At 48.8% G+C, this 14227-nt stretch overlaps 1 protein-coding gene across 1 annotated transcript in view; it reads left to right on the top strand.

The window, feature by feature from the left end:
- LOC140398325 (myosin light chain 4-like) overlaps nucleotides 1-10719 on the top strand; it is a 186011-nt gene extending 175292 nt beyond the window's left edge. The window contains exon 7 of the mRNA XM_072486892.1: nucleotides 10440-10719. The gene's annotated coding sequence lies outside the window, so the exon portion shown is untranslated. The remainder of the gene's footprint in view (nucleotides 1-10439) is intronic.
- The last annotated feature ends 3508 nt before the right edge of the window (nucleotides 10720-14227 follow it).

Genomic DNA, 14227 nt, shown 5'->3' with positions numbered 1-14227 from the left:
AGCTCTAATCTCCAAAATGATATAGATGGGTGGATGGAGTAGGCAATAAAGTGGCAGATGGAATTTAACACGAGAGAAGTGTGAGGTCAATATTTAGGGAGGTCAAACAATTATAGGGAGTATACAGTAAATGGGAATTGTTATGGGCGAGGCGTTTTCAGAACCCCAAAATGTATCAGGGAGTTCAACCAACCTCTCCCTTTAATGGATTTAATTGGACACGTGGGTTTTTAAACACAAAACACTGTTTATTCCATGAACTCACCTTAACATCTTAAATAAACATTGGATCTCTTAACACCCCTTACTTCAAAGAAAATATTGCAACAGTAAATAATTCCTTAAAATGTTCCTTCAAACTTCCAAGAGACTTAACACCTTTAAACAGTATCACATCAGGTTAAAGGATATATATATATTTTCTGTAGAATGGCAGAGCTATATTAGCTTGGTTGATTTCAGCTCCAGCACCTTGCTTTCTTCCTGCAGCTCTCAGGCGACACACAGCCACACACAAGCTGCTTTTTCCAACTGCAAAACTAAACTGCAAAATGGCTGACCTGATCTCAGCTCCACCCACTCTCTGACATCACTGTTTTCTTAAAGGTACATTGCTTAAACATCCATGCCTTAAAGATACCCTCACGTGACACCTCTCCCCAAGAAAAAAAACCCCCATCAACTTCAAGATGGTTTCATTTTTCACTTTTGCACCATCCACTAAGAAATGTACACAGTAAATATACCTTTTCGTTTTTTTAAAAACAACAGATGCAAACAGGTATAATAATATAGTCCATTTTTCTTTGTTCTTCTTCCTCCAACCAAAATCCTTCTCGATTGACAGTCTCTTTGAACAAAGTCTCTGCATGATCCATCCATTCCTCTACTCCTCGGCATTTCTCTTTAGAATCAGGGGCGAGATTCTCCGACCCCCGCCGGGTCGGAGAATCGCCGGGGGCTGGCGTGAATCCCGCCCCCGCCGGTTGCCGAATTCTCCGGCACCGGATATTCGGCGGGGGCAGGAATCACGCCACGCCGGTTGGCGGCCCCCACCCCCCACGCGATTCTCCGGCCCGGACGGGCCGAAGTCCCGCCGCTAAAATGCCTGTCCCGCCGGCGTAGATTAAACCACCTACCTTACCGGTGGGACAAGGTGGTGCGGGCAGGCTCCGGGGTCCTGGGGTGGGTGCGGGGCGATCTGGCCCCGGGGGGTGCCCCCACGGTGGCCTGGCCCGCGATCGGGGCCCACCGATCCGCGGGCGGGCCTGTGCCGTGGGGGCACTCTTTCCCTTCCACCTTCGCCACGGTCTCCACCATGGCGGAGGCGGAAGAGACTCCCTCCACTGCGCATACGCGGGAATGCCGTCAGCGGCCGCTAACGCTCCCGCGCATGTGCCGCCCAGAGATGTCATTTCCGCGCCAGCTGGCGGGGCACCACAGGCCTTTTCCGCCAGCTGGTGGGGCGGAAATTCGTCTGGCGCGGGCCTAGCCCCTTAAGGTTGGGGCTCGGCCCCCCAAGATGCGGAGCATTCCGCACCTTTGGGGCGGCGCGATGCCCGACTGATTTGCGCCGTTTTGGGCGCCAGTCGGCGGACATCGCACCGATACCGGAGAATTTCGCCCCAGATGCTTTAGTTCAATCTGACCACAGAGTTCCTTGCAATTCTCCAATACAGGAGCATTGGTGATCACAGCTTTCCGACAGTCAAATGCCTGTTGAAAGTCCGCTGTCCACTGAAATCTTTTACGTTTCTTCAGCAATTCCATCAGTGGAGTAATCACGCCACAAAGCTTTTGCACAACTGTTCGATCAAATCCACTCATGCTAAGAAATCACATTATTTCCCTTTGTCTTGAAGGTATCGGAAACTCCGCAAGGAAAGTGATTCGGGCTTCTCCAAATTCACTTTCGGCTAGGTTCATCACCAAACCCGCCACCTGAAGTCGATCAAAGAACTCCATACGATGCTTTAAATGTTCTTTCCATGTCTGGAAGTTGGAAATAAAAGCAGATTGTCCCACTTTCTCCATGCAATCCTTCAATGGTGGGACAGGATAGGAGTAACTTGTTCTTGTAACTGTATTCACCTTTCTATAGTCCACACACAACCGTTGGGTACCATCTGGTTTAGGTACCATCACTATGGGTGAGCTCCATTGGCTGCAACCCATTTCAATTATGCCATTCTTCAGCATACTCTCAATCTCTCTGTTAACCTGTGCCAATTTTAAAGGATTAAGTCTATATGGATGTTGTTTGATAGAAACAGCATTTCCCACATCTACATCATGTATAGCCATTTTAGTACTTCCCAATTTATCTCTACAAACTTGCCCACGTGATATCAATAACTCTTTCAGGTCAGTTTGTTTTTCCTCTGGAAGGCAATTTAACAATTCATCCCAATTTTTAAGAACATCCTCATTTTCCAATTTAATTTGAGGTATGTCAAATTCACAGTCCTCTGGATTTGGTTCGTCACTTTGAGTTAGAATCATTAAAACCTTCTTTTTCTCTCCTTCCCTTTCAAAGTACCTTTTATTTTTTAAAAAAATATATATTTATTAAAGTTTTTAACACAATTTTTCTCCCTTACAAACAATAACCCCCCCCCTCATAACAAAAAAAACCCAAGAAATCGCGCAGAGCAAGATATATACATGGCAAAATGGTATATTTACACAGCTTTGTACACTGGCCCTCACCCGTACGTGCCAGTTTCCCCAACCCTTCATGTTATCTCTTGCTCACCCACCCTCCCCGGCAGTCCCCCCCTTACCCCTCCCCTCCCAGGACGCCCCCCCCCCCCCCCCCCCCCGCCAAGGTTGCTGCTGCTGCTGACCGACCTTCCTCTAACGCTCCACAAGATAGTCTAGGAACGGTTGCCACCGCCTGTAGAACCCCTGCGCAGACCCTCTCAAGGCAAACTTAATCCTTTCCAACTTTATGAACTCAGCCATATCATTTATCCAGGCCTCCAGGCTGGGGGGCTTCACCTCCTTCCACATTAGCAAGATCCTTCGCTGGGCTACTAGGGACGCAAAGGCCAGAATGCCGGCCTCTTTCGCCTCCTGCACTCCCGGTTCGTCCACTACTCCAAATATTGCTAGCCCCCAGCTTGGCTTGACCCGGACTTTCACCACCTGAGATATTGTTCCCCCCACTCCTCTCCAGAACCCCTCCAGTGCCGGGCATGACCAAAACATATGGACATGGTTCGACGGGCTCCCTGAGCACCTTCCACATCTGTCCTCCACCCCAAAGAACCTACTCAACCTCGCCCCCGTCAAGTGCGCTCTGTGGACCACCTTAAATTGTATCAGGCTGAGCCTGGCACACGAGGAGGAGGAATTAACCCTACCTAGGGCATCAGGCCACAGACCTTCCTCCATCTCCTCCCCCAGCTCCTCCTCCCATTTACCCTTCAGCTCTTCTACCAGCGCTTCCCCGTCTTCTTTCAACTCCTGGTGTATTTCCGACACCTTGCCCTCCCCGACCCATACACCCGAGATCACCCTATCTTGAACTTCTTGTGCCGGGAGCAACGGGAATTCCCTCACCTGTCGCCTCACAAACGCCCTCACCTGCATATATCTAAAGGCATTTCCCGGGGGTAACTCGAACTTCTCCTCCAGTGCCCCTAGGCTCGCAAACGACCCGTCGATGAACAGGTCCCCCATTCTTCCAATCCCCGCCCGATGCCAGCTCTGGAACCCCCCGTCCATCTTCCCCGGGACAAACCGGTGGTTACCCCTGATCAGGGACCACACCGATGCTCCCATTGCACCCCGGTGCCGTCTCTACTGGCCCCAGATCCTTAGCGTTGCCGCCACCACCGGGCTCGTGGTATACTTTGTCGACGAGAGTGGCAGCGGTGCCGTCACCAACGCCCCCAGGCTCGTTCCTTTACAGGACGCCATCTCCATCCTCTTCCATGCCGCCCCCTCACCCTCCATAATCCACTTGCGGATCATCGCCACATTTGCTGCCCAGTAGTAGCCCAGGTTTGGCAGCGCCAATCCTCCTCGGTCCCTACTGCGTTCCAGGAACCCTCTCCTTACTCTCGGGGTCTTATTTGCCCACACAAACCCCATAATACTCCTGCCTACTCTCTTAAAAAAGGCCTTAGTGATCACGATGGGAATGCACTGAAACACAAACAGAAACCTCGGAAGGACCACCATTTTGACCGACTGCACTCTCCCGACAGCGAGAGCGGTGGCATGTCCCATCTTTTGAAATCCTCCTCCATTTGCTCCACCAACCTCATCAGATTCAGTTTATGTAGGGTCCCCCAACTCCTGGCTATCTGGATCCCCAGATACCGAAAGCTCCCCTCCGCCCTCCTCAGCGGTAGGTCCCCTATCCCTCTTTCTTGGCCCCCGCCTGTAATACAAATAGCTCACTCTTCCCTACATTGAGCTTATAGCCCGAAAACTCCCCAAACTCCCTTAGAGTCTGCATGACCTCCACCATCCCCTCCATTGGATCCGCCACGTACAGCAGCAGGTCATCTGCATATAGCGACACCCGATGCTCTTCTCCCCCTCGGACCACCCCCCTGCATTTATTAGACTCCCTCAATGACATGGCCAATGGTTCGATCGCCAATGAGCCCTAATGGAGATTAGCTCTCTCCTGATCACTGCCTTCAACGCCTCCCATACCACCCCCACCCGCACCTCCCCATTGTCATTGACCTCCAAGTACCTTTCGATACACCCCCTCACCTTCCCACACACCACCTCGTCCGCCAACAGTCCCACATCCAGCCGTCACAACGGGCGTTGGTCCCTCTCCTCTCCCAGCTCCAGTTCCACCCAGTGCGGGGCATGGTCCGAAACGGCTATGGCCAAATATTCCGTCCCCTCCACCCTCGGGATGAGCGCCCTACCCAGAACAAAGAAATCTATCCGGGAGTAGGCTTTGTGTACATGGGAGAAGAAAGAAAATTCCCTGGGGTGCGGCACTAGCAAACCGCCATGGGTCCACACACCCCCATCTGATCCATAAACCCCCTAAGTACGTTGGCCGCCGCCGGCCTCTTTCCGGTCCTTGATTTGGAGCGGTCCAGTGCTGGATCCAACACTGTATCAGGCCTCCTATCTCCAGGTCCGGAATAAGAACATAAGAACATAAGAACTAGGAGCAGGAGTAGGCCATCTGGCCCCTCGAGCCTGCTCCACCATTCAATGAGATCATGGCTGATCTTTTGTGGACTCAGCTCCATTTTCCGGCCCGAACACCATAACCCTTAATCCCTTTATTCTTCAAAAAACTATCTATCTTTATATTAAAAACATTTAATGAATGAGCCTCTACTGCTTCACTGGGCAAGGAATTCCATAGATTCATAGCCCTTTGGGTGAAGAAGTTCCTCCTAAACTCAGTCCTAAATCTACTACCCCTTATTTTGAGGCTATGCCCCCTAGTTCTGCTTTCACCCGCCAGTGGAAACAATCTGCCCGCATCTATCCTATCTATTCCCTTCATAATCTTATCTGTTTCTATAAGATCCCCCCTCATCCTTCTAAATTCCAACGAGTACAGTTCCAGTCTACTCAACCTCTCCTCGTAATCCAACCCCTTCAGCTCTGGGATTAACCTAGTGAATCTCCTCTGCACACCCTCCAGTGCCAGTACATCCTTTCTCAAGTAAGGAGACCAAAACTAAACACAATACTCCAGGTGTGGCCTCACTAACACCTTATACAATTGCAGCAGAACCTACCTAGTCTTAAACTCCATCCCTCTAGCAATGAAGGACAAAATTCCATTTGCCTTCTTAATCACCTGTTGCATCTGAAAACCAACTTTTTGCGACTCATGCACTAGCACACCCAGGTCTCTCTGCACAGCAGCATGTTTTAATATTTTATCATTTAAATAATAATCCCTTTTGCTGTTATTCGTACCAAAATGGATAACCTCACATTTGTCAACATTGTATTCCATATGCGCCCCAACATGCGCTTCATGAATCCTGCATCATCCCAGTTCGGCCCCCCCCCCCCCTGCCAACTAGCCATCTCCTTTTCTGGGCCAGTCCCGTGTCCACGCCTCTCTCACCCTCCAGTCCCCCAGACGGGGGACCCCCGTCCCGACCGCCTCTTCTGTGTCCCATTCCCTTTCGGCCAGTGCAGCAGCAACCCCCCCCCCCCCCCCCCGCTAGACCCCTGTCTAGCTTTTTTGCTCCCCCCATGTCACTCCCGTAAGTCAGCTGACGCCTGCTGACCCCGTGTGGGAGTCTCCCAATCAATATGCATTCCTTCGTTCCCCTTCCCGCCTTTCTTCTCGCGCGCAGGAAAAAAAAACGCGCTTTCCAAAGCCCGCTCCGCCCCCTCTGGCGCAGCTCCTGTCTCTCTCCCCCAGCCCATGTAATATTTCCTGCGCGTGATTGACCCCCTATATACAACAACCATCACACATCAAACCTCAAACATCCCCCCCACCCTCACAAACCCTCAGTTTGAGTCCAACTTTTCGGCTTGTACAAAGGTCCACGCCTCTTCAGGCGTTTCAAAGTAATAGTGTTGGTCCTTGTATGTGACCCACAGTCGAGCTGACTGCAGCATTCCGAATTTCACTTCTTTCCGGTACAACGCCGCTTTGGCCCGGTTGAAACCCACTCTCCGATTTGCAACCTCCGTGCTCCAGTCCGGGTATATTCGGATCTCTGCATTGTCCCACTTACTGCTCCGCTCCTTCTTGGCCCATCTCAGGACCCACTCGCTGTCCGTGAACCGGTGGAACCTCACCACCATCGCCCTTGGCGGCTCATTTGCCTGGGGCTTCTTCGCCAGCACCCGATGTGCCCCGTCCAACTCCAGCGGCCTTGAAGGGGCCTTCGTGCCCATCATCGCTTCGAGCATCGTGCTCGCGTATGCCCCGGCATCGGCCCCCTCCACTCCCTCAGGGAGACCCAGGATTCGCAGATTCTTTCTCCTCGACCTGTTCTCCAGGTCTTCGAGTCTTCCCGCCCACCTCTTGTGTAGCGCCTTGTTCTGCTCCACTCTCACCGCCAGGCCCTTCGTCCTCGTTCTGACTGACTCTTTTCTGTACCTCCTGGATCTTAACTTCTTGGGCCTTCTGGGTGATCCGGAGTCCTTCAATTGCCGAAAGCATCGGTGCCAACATCTCCTTGCGCATCTCCTTGCGCTGCTCCTCGAAGCAGCGCTTGATGAACTCCTGCAGCTCCCCTTTGTCCCTGGCCGCCGACATTTTGTTTTCTTGCCCTCGCTTCTCCCGTTGCTCCAGTGCCGCTCCTTTGGCCGTTACACTTCTGGTCCGTTTCATAGAAGTTGGAAGGGGACCTCCCTCTTCCCTTCCCCACGGGTTGCGTCAAAAGGAAATTCCGTTGGTGCTCCTCTAATGAGCCCGAAAGTCCGTGGTAGCGGGAGCTGCCGAATCGTGCGGCTTAGCTCCGCATAGCCGCAACCGGAAGTCTCTCAAAGTATCTTTTAAGCATATTCACATGACACACTCGGTGAGTCTTCCTTCTATCTGGTGTGTTTACCACATAATTCCCTCACTTAATTTCCTTTCAATCTGATAAGGTCCACAAAGCCTAGCTTTTCCTCACCTCGGAGAATCGCGCGCCGGAGTCGGGGCATCGTGGCGCGGTTGCGGGGATTCTCCGGCCCGGCGCTCGGAGAATCACCCCCTTTATCTTTGCAAAATTTGTTGATTTTCCCCTTGAGTGAAAAACCTTTGAAGTGTGCCCCCCCCCCCCCCCCCCCCACCCCGGTGCATAACGGTTGGATAAGCCTGTTGTAGGGCAGTTCAATCAGTCCCAGTTCCCTGCTTTGTCCCCATTTCCCTGCAAATTTATTTCCCTAAAGCATCCAATTTGAATTTCCACCACCCTCGATGGACAGTGGGCTCCAGATCATTACCACTTCCTGCCATCTGCATCTCTTGCCCAAAATCTTCAATCAGTGTTCCTCTAACCCTTGTCAGAACAGCTTATCCTCGTCAACCTTGTCTACACCTGTCATAATCTTGTGCACCTGTCAATCTGTCAAACCTCCACTCAATCTCCTTTGTTCCAAGGAGAACGGCCCCACTTTAGAACCATAGAATTCCTGCAGTGCAGGAGGAGGCAGTTTGGCCTATCGTGTCTGCACAAACCCTCTGAAAGAGCACCCTACCTAGGCCCACTTGCCCCACCTATCCCTCTAACCCCATAACCCCACCTAACCTGCGCATTTTTGGACACTAAGGGGCAATTTAGTAAGGCCAATCCACCTAACCTTCACATCTTTGGGCTGCGGGAGGAAATCGAAGCACCCAGAGGAAACTCACACAGACACAGGGAGAAAGCGCCGTCTTCACACAGACAGTAGTGACCCAAGGCTGAAATTGAACCCGGCTCTCTGGCCCTGGGTCTGTGAGGCAGCAGTGCTAACCACTATACCACCGTGTCGCCCACCATTTCTCCAATTTAACCTTGCAGCTAAAATCCCTCATCCCTCAAATTATTTCTGTAAATCCACTCTGCACTCTCTCAAGGACCCTCATATCCTTCCTAAAGTATGGTCACCAGAACTGGACAATACTCAAGTTGGGGCCTAACCAGAGCTTTATAAGGATTCAGTGCAACTTCCTTGCTTTTGTACTTAATACCTGTAATTATGAAGCTCAAGGTCTCACATCTCATATTCTCTCAATCTGACCTGTCACCTTTATGTGTGTGAACCCTGAGGTTGCTCTGTCCCTGAACACTCTTTAGAAAGTTATGTAATAACTTATGTGCTGGGCAAAGCCTATATTTCTTGTTGCGCACAGTCCCTTTAGAGAATCCCGGAGTCATAATGTTGTGGATTCAATTCCCACTCCAGAAACATGGACCAAAACCCTTGGTGCAGTACTGAGGGAATGCTGCACTGCCCAATGTGCATTTTTTGGGTGGGTTAGTAAACCAAGAAGGGCAAAGAAATATCTCCCGGTTAGAAATGAAGAGAGATTGGATAGACTTGGATTCTTTTCCTTGGAGCGGAGGAGACTGAGGAGGGACATGTTTGAGATGTATAAAATAATGAGGGGCATAGATAAAGTTGACAGAAAGAAACTTTTCCCATTGGTGGAGGGATGAATCACCAGGGGGAATAGATTTAAGGTAAGGGGTTTAGAGGGGATGTGAGGAAAAACATTTTTACCCAGAGGATGGAGGGAGTTTGGAATTCGCTGTCTGAAAGAGTGGTGGAGGCAGAGACCCTCATTACATTGAAGAAGTATTTAGATGAGCACTTGTGATCTCAGAGCATTGAAGGCGAAGGACCAAGTGCTGGAAAATGGGATTAGAATAGTTGGGTTGTTTTTGACTGGCGCGAACGTGATGGGCTGAAGGGCTTTTCCTGGCACCCTGCCTGTGCCACCTGGCCACTGGGTACAGCCTGGCATGCCCAGGTGATGTTGCCAGCCAGCCAGGAGCACTGTCAGGGTGCCTAGCTGGTATTCTGACAATGCCGGGGATCAGGTCCAGAGTTGCCTTGCCTGTATGAGATGGGATGCAGGGGGGCTCGAGGACCCCTGTATAGGTGAGTTGGGGCATTGGGAGTGGGGTCCTGGTTGCCTTGTCAGGGGAGCGGGGGTGGGGGGGGGGGGAGGCGAGAGATCGGGGAGCCATTTAAAAATAACGTCCCAATCTCTTCCTGCCTGAGGACTCTGCTCATCGGAGCTCCGCAGTGCAGGCAATTGACACAAAGTGCGGTCTCGGGGGAGGCGTACCCCGAGTGGGCCCGAAAACACAACAGAGTGCTGTTAGATAACGGGGGTTGTTCCCGACACTACAAACACTGGGAATGTTTAAACCCGCCCTAAGCAGGGCTTCTTAAATCATGCCCTATGACTATGGGTGGGATTTACCAGTTGTTCACGCCGGCGGGAAATCTCGGTCCCACAACAGCGCATGGGTTTCCCGGCAACAAAGGGTGCAGTCAATGGGAAATCCCGTTGACAATGGCAGAACTGGTCGATCCCGCTGGCCGAAAAACAGGTGGTGCAGTGGTGGATAAATCCGCCCTATGACTCTGTGACATTGGCTAACATTTATCCCCTACCCAATCACACTAAAGTAGATTATTTGGTTATTTAGTTCCTTGTTGTTCATGGGGACTTTGCTCGCAGCCTTCATGGCAACAGCGACTGCAGTTCAAAATGACTTCATTGGCTGCTAATCTCTTTGGACGATCTTACGGTTGTGATAGTTGCCATTGAAATACAAGCAACACAGTGATGTGGTGAAAGGAAGAGAGGTGGAAGGTGGTTTATGTCAGTCATGAACACCACCATGGACCAGATGGGCAGAATGGCCTGCTTCTGCTTCTCTGCTGCAAATTTGTTTCATTCTAGTTCAGTCAAATTTGTGTTCAGGTTTTGTGTTAATGTCCTGCTCTTCTTTCATTGCTGATCGTTTTCTTTCTTATAGTTCCAGAGTGTGAACAGTGCGGTTGCCAATGAACCGGGGCAGTCGAATCTTTACATCAACAACTTTCCCTGATTCCACACTGATGTCACCCAGCTAATCAGAAGCCATAATGTGTCATGGGGAAGTCCAATTCAGTCCTGTTATTAGCACTGAAATCAAGCTGCTCTGACAATATGTGCTGTGTGGATATGTTCCAATATACTCACCCCAACTTTTCATTGTCCTCTCACTTGTACTTTAATTTCTATGCGTTTTTACCACAAATTAAATGCAACAAAAGACCTTTCTGATTTTGCCCCCGAGTATTTCTTTGGGGTGGGAGTGAGAAAAATAACAGCACAGCATGAGCATGGGTACCAGTTGCTAGAAAAGTCACAGACAGTAGAGATTAAACACATCAACAATCGAACCACAGGGAAAGGATCACCTCCAGTCATTAAGTAGAAGATTCAGGTAGAGACTTGACACCAAATTCCTGGAGATCTGACCATGTGACATTTGATCACAATACACTCAATCACATTACATCATTCATGTGGTACTTAATCACATGACATTTGATCAAGTGACACTGAATTTTATTCCATTTGCCTCAGCTTGGTGTCTCAGGATCACAAACCTCACTGCAATGAATGATTTGATTTTCTGTTTTATAGTGAGATGAATATCTCAATCAAAGAAACAACACAGAAGATTCAAAAGATTAAGGATGAGTAACATTTAAATTCAAATTCCTGGGATGTTTCTACTGATGAGAATTTCCTAAACATCAATTTTAAAAATCTATTAAAATAACTTTGAATTGAATCTTTCACACAATGTTCTGACTTTTTACAATATACAAATTGTAAAAATAAATCAATGCTAAATTTAATTCAACACTTTGACTACCCGCTCTCTGTCCAGTGACGAGTTGCTTCAGCTTTTGTCTCTCTCTGTCCCCCAGCTTGTTTCCCTCTCTCCCCCAGTTTGTGTCTCTCTCCCCGTTCCCCCAGTTTGTGTCAGCACGGTAGCATTGTGGATAGCACAATTGCTTCACAGCTCCAAGATCCTAGGTTCAGTTCCGGCTTGGGTCACTGTCTGCGGAGTCTGCACATCCTCTCCGTGTGTGCGTGGGTTTCCTCCGGGTGCTCCGGTTTCCTCCCACAGTCCAAAGATGTGCAGGTTAGGTGGATTGGCCGTGCTAAATTGCCCTTAGTGACCAAAATTGCCCTTAGTGTTAGGTGGGGTTACTGGGTTATGGGGATAGGGTGGAGGTGTTGACCTTGGGCAGGGTGCTCTTTCCAAGAGCTGGTGCAGACTCGATGGGCCGAATGGCCTCCTTCTGCACTGTAAATTCTATGATCTAATCTCTCCCCAGTTTGTCTCTCTGACCCTCCCTCAGTTTGTGTCTCTCTCTCCCTCTCAGTTTGTGTCTCACTCTCCCCCAGTTTGTGTGTCTCTCCCTCCTTCAGGTTCTCGCCCCAGTTTGTCTCTCTCTCCCTCCCCCAGTTTGTGTGTGTGTCTCTCTCTCTCTCCCTCCCTTCCCCAGTTGTTCTCTCTCTCTCTCCCCAGTTTGTGTCTCTCTCACACCCAGTTTGTCGCTCTCTCCCTCCTCCAGTTAGTGTCTCTCTCCCCTTCTCTTTCTTCCCTAAACACACAGCGGAAGACCATCACACCATATTAGAATCAGGCTATTGTTGATTTAATGATTTCTAGCTTTCATTGGGCAAATTTGACTGGCTTTTGTTTGTATCTTTCCTCAGTATCTCAAACAGAAACACAATAATGTTAATTCTAACCACTTCTTAATCTGATTTTGAAGAACTCTTTATCCATTAAGCTGGACTGTTGCAAGTCTGTAAAGTGTACTCATGGTCCTTATCAGTGTTCCAAAAGATTTCTTGCTGCACCTTCTCATGAGAATGATAAACTTAAAACTTACACAACAATTATAGAATCACAGAATCTACGGAGAAAGGCCCTGAGGCCCAAACTGGTCCATGCCAAGCAAAAAGCCCATCTCGGCTAACCCCATTTACCTGCCTTTGGCCCATGTCGCTCTAAACCTTTCCTATCCATGTATCTGTCCAAATGCCTTTTAAATGTTGTCAGTGTCCCTGCCTCAACCACTTCCTCTGGCTGCTCATTCCACATTCATACCACCCTCTGTGTAAAAAGGTTGCTCCTCAGGTTCCCATTAATTCTTTCCCCTCTTAGCTTAAACCTCTGCCCTCTAGTTCTCGATTCCCCAACCCTGGGAAAAAGAATGAGAACACTTACCCTCTCCATGCCTCTCATGATCTTGTGCACCTCTATAAGATCGCCCCTCAGTCTCCCACGCTCCAAAGAAAAAAGACCTGGCCTGTCCAATCTCTCCCTATAACACAGCCCCTTGAGTCCTGGCAACATCCTAGTAAATTTCTTCTGCACTCTCTCCAGTTTAATAACATCTTTCCTTTAACAAGGTGACCAAACCTCAACACGATTCTCCAGGTGCGGCCTCACCAACATCCTGTACAACTGCAACATAACTTCCCAACTTCTGTACTCAGTGCTCTGACTGGTGAAGGCCAGCATTCCAAAAGCCTTCTTCACTGCCCTATCTACCTGTGACTCAACCTTTAGAGATTATACATTAATACTTAAAATGAAAATCCAGCCTTTCTAATATGATTATTGATTACATTGATTATAACTCAATAAAATCAGCGGTTTCATGATTGGTCACTACTCAATATGATATTTTGATGAATAGATAATACAGTATATAATATGGCTATTTCAGACACGTTTGTATTAAAATGGCTTCTTTAACTTTGTGATTACAGTGAATATAGTACTAAGATGGTCAAGTTAAGCAAAAATCTAACAACGCCAAAATTTATTTACACCAAATCATGAAGCCTGAGTACTGTACTTACACAAACCATGTATCTTGAGTACTGTACTTACACAAACCATGTATCCTGAGTACTGTACTTACACAAACCATGAATACTGAGTACTGTACTTACACAAACCATGGCAGTCTGAGTACTGTGCTTACACAAACACTGGCAGTCTGAGTACTGTACTTACACAAACCATGGCAGTCTGAGTACTATACTTACACAAACCATGGCAGTCTGAGTACTGTACTTACACAAACCGTGAAGTCTGTATACTGTACTTACACAAACCATGGCAGTCTGAGTACTGTACTTACACAAACACTGGCAGTCTGAGTACTGTACTTACACAAACCATGGCAGTCTGAGTACTATACTTACACAAACCATGGCAGTCTGAGTACTGTATTTATACAATCCATGGTCGTCTGACTACTGTACTTACACAAACCATGCAGTCTGAGTACTGTACTTACACAAACAATGGCAGTCTGAGTGCTGTGGTTACATAAACCATGCAGTCTGAGTACTGGACTTACACAAACCATGGCAGTCTGAGTACTGTACTTACACAAACCATGGCAGTTTGCATACTGGACATACACAAACCATGCCAGTCTGAGTACTGTACTTACACAAGCCATGGCAGTCTGAGTACTGTACTTACACAAACCATGGCATTTTGAGTACTGGACATACACAAACCATGCCAGTCTGAGTACTGTACTTACACAAGCCATGGCAGTCTGATTACTGTACTTACACAAACCATGAAGTCAGAGTACTATATTTACACAAACCATGGCAATCTGAGTATTGGACTTACACAAACCATGCAATCTGAGTACTGTACTTACACAAACCATGCAGCCTGAGCAGTGTACTTACACAAACCATGACAGTCTGAGTACTGGACGTAAACGA

This window comes from Scyliorhinus torazame, chromosome 21, assembly GCF_047496885.1.
Source record: "Scyliorhinus torazame isolate Kashiwa2021f chromosome 21, sScyTor2.1, whole genome shotgun sequence".
NCBI lineage: Eukaryota > Metazoa > Chordata > Chondrichthyes > Carcharhiniformes > Scyliorhinidae > Scyliorhinus > Scyliorhinus torazame.
This window is presented reverse-complemented; position numbering and strand designations above follow the sequence as displayed.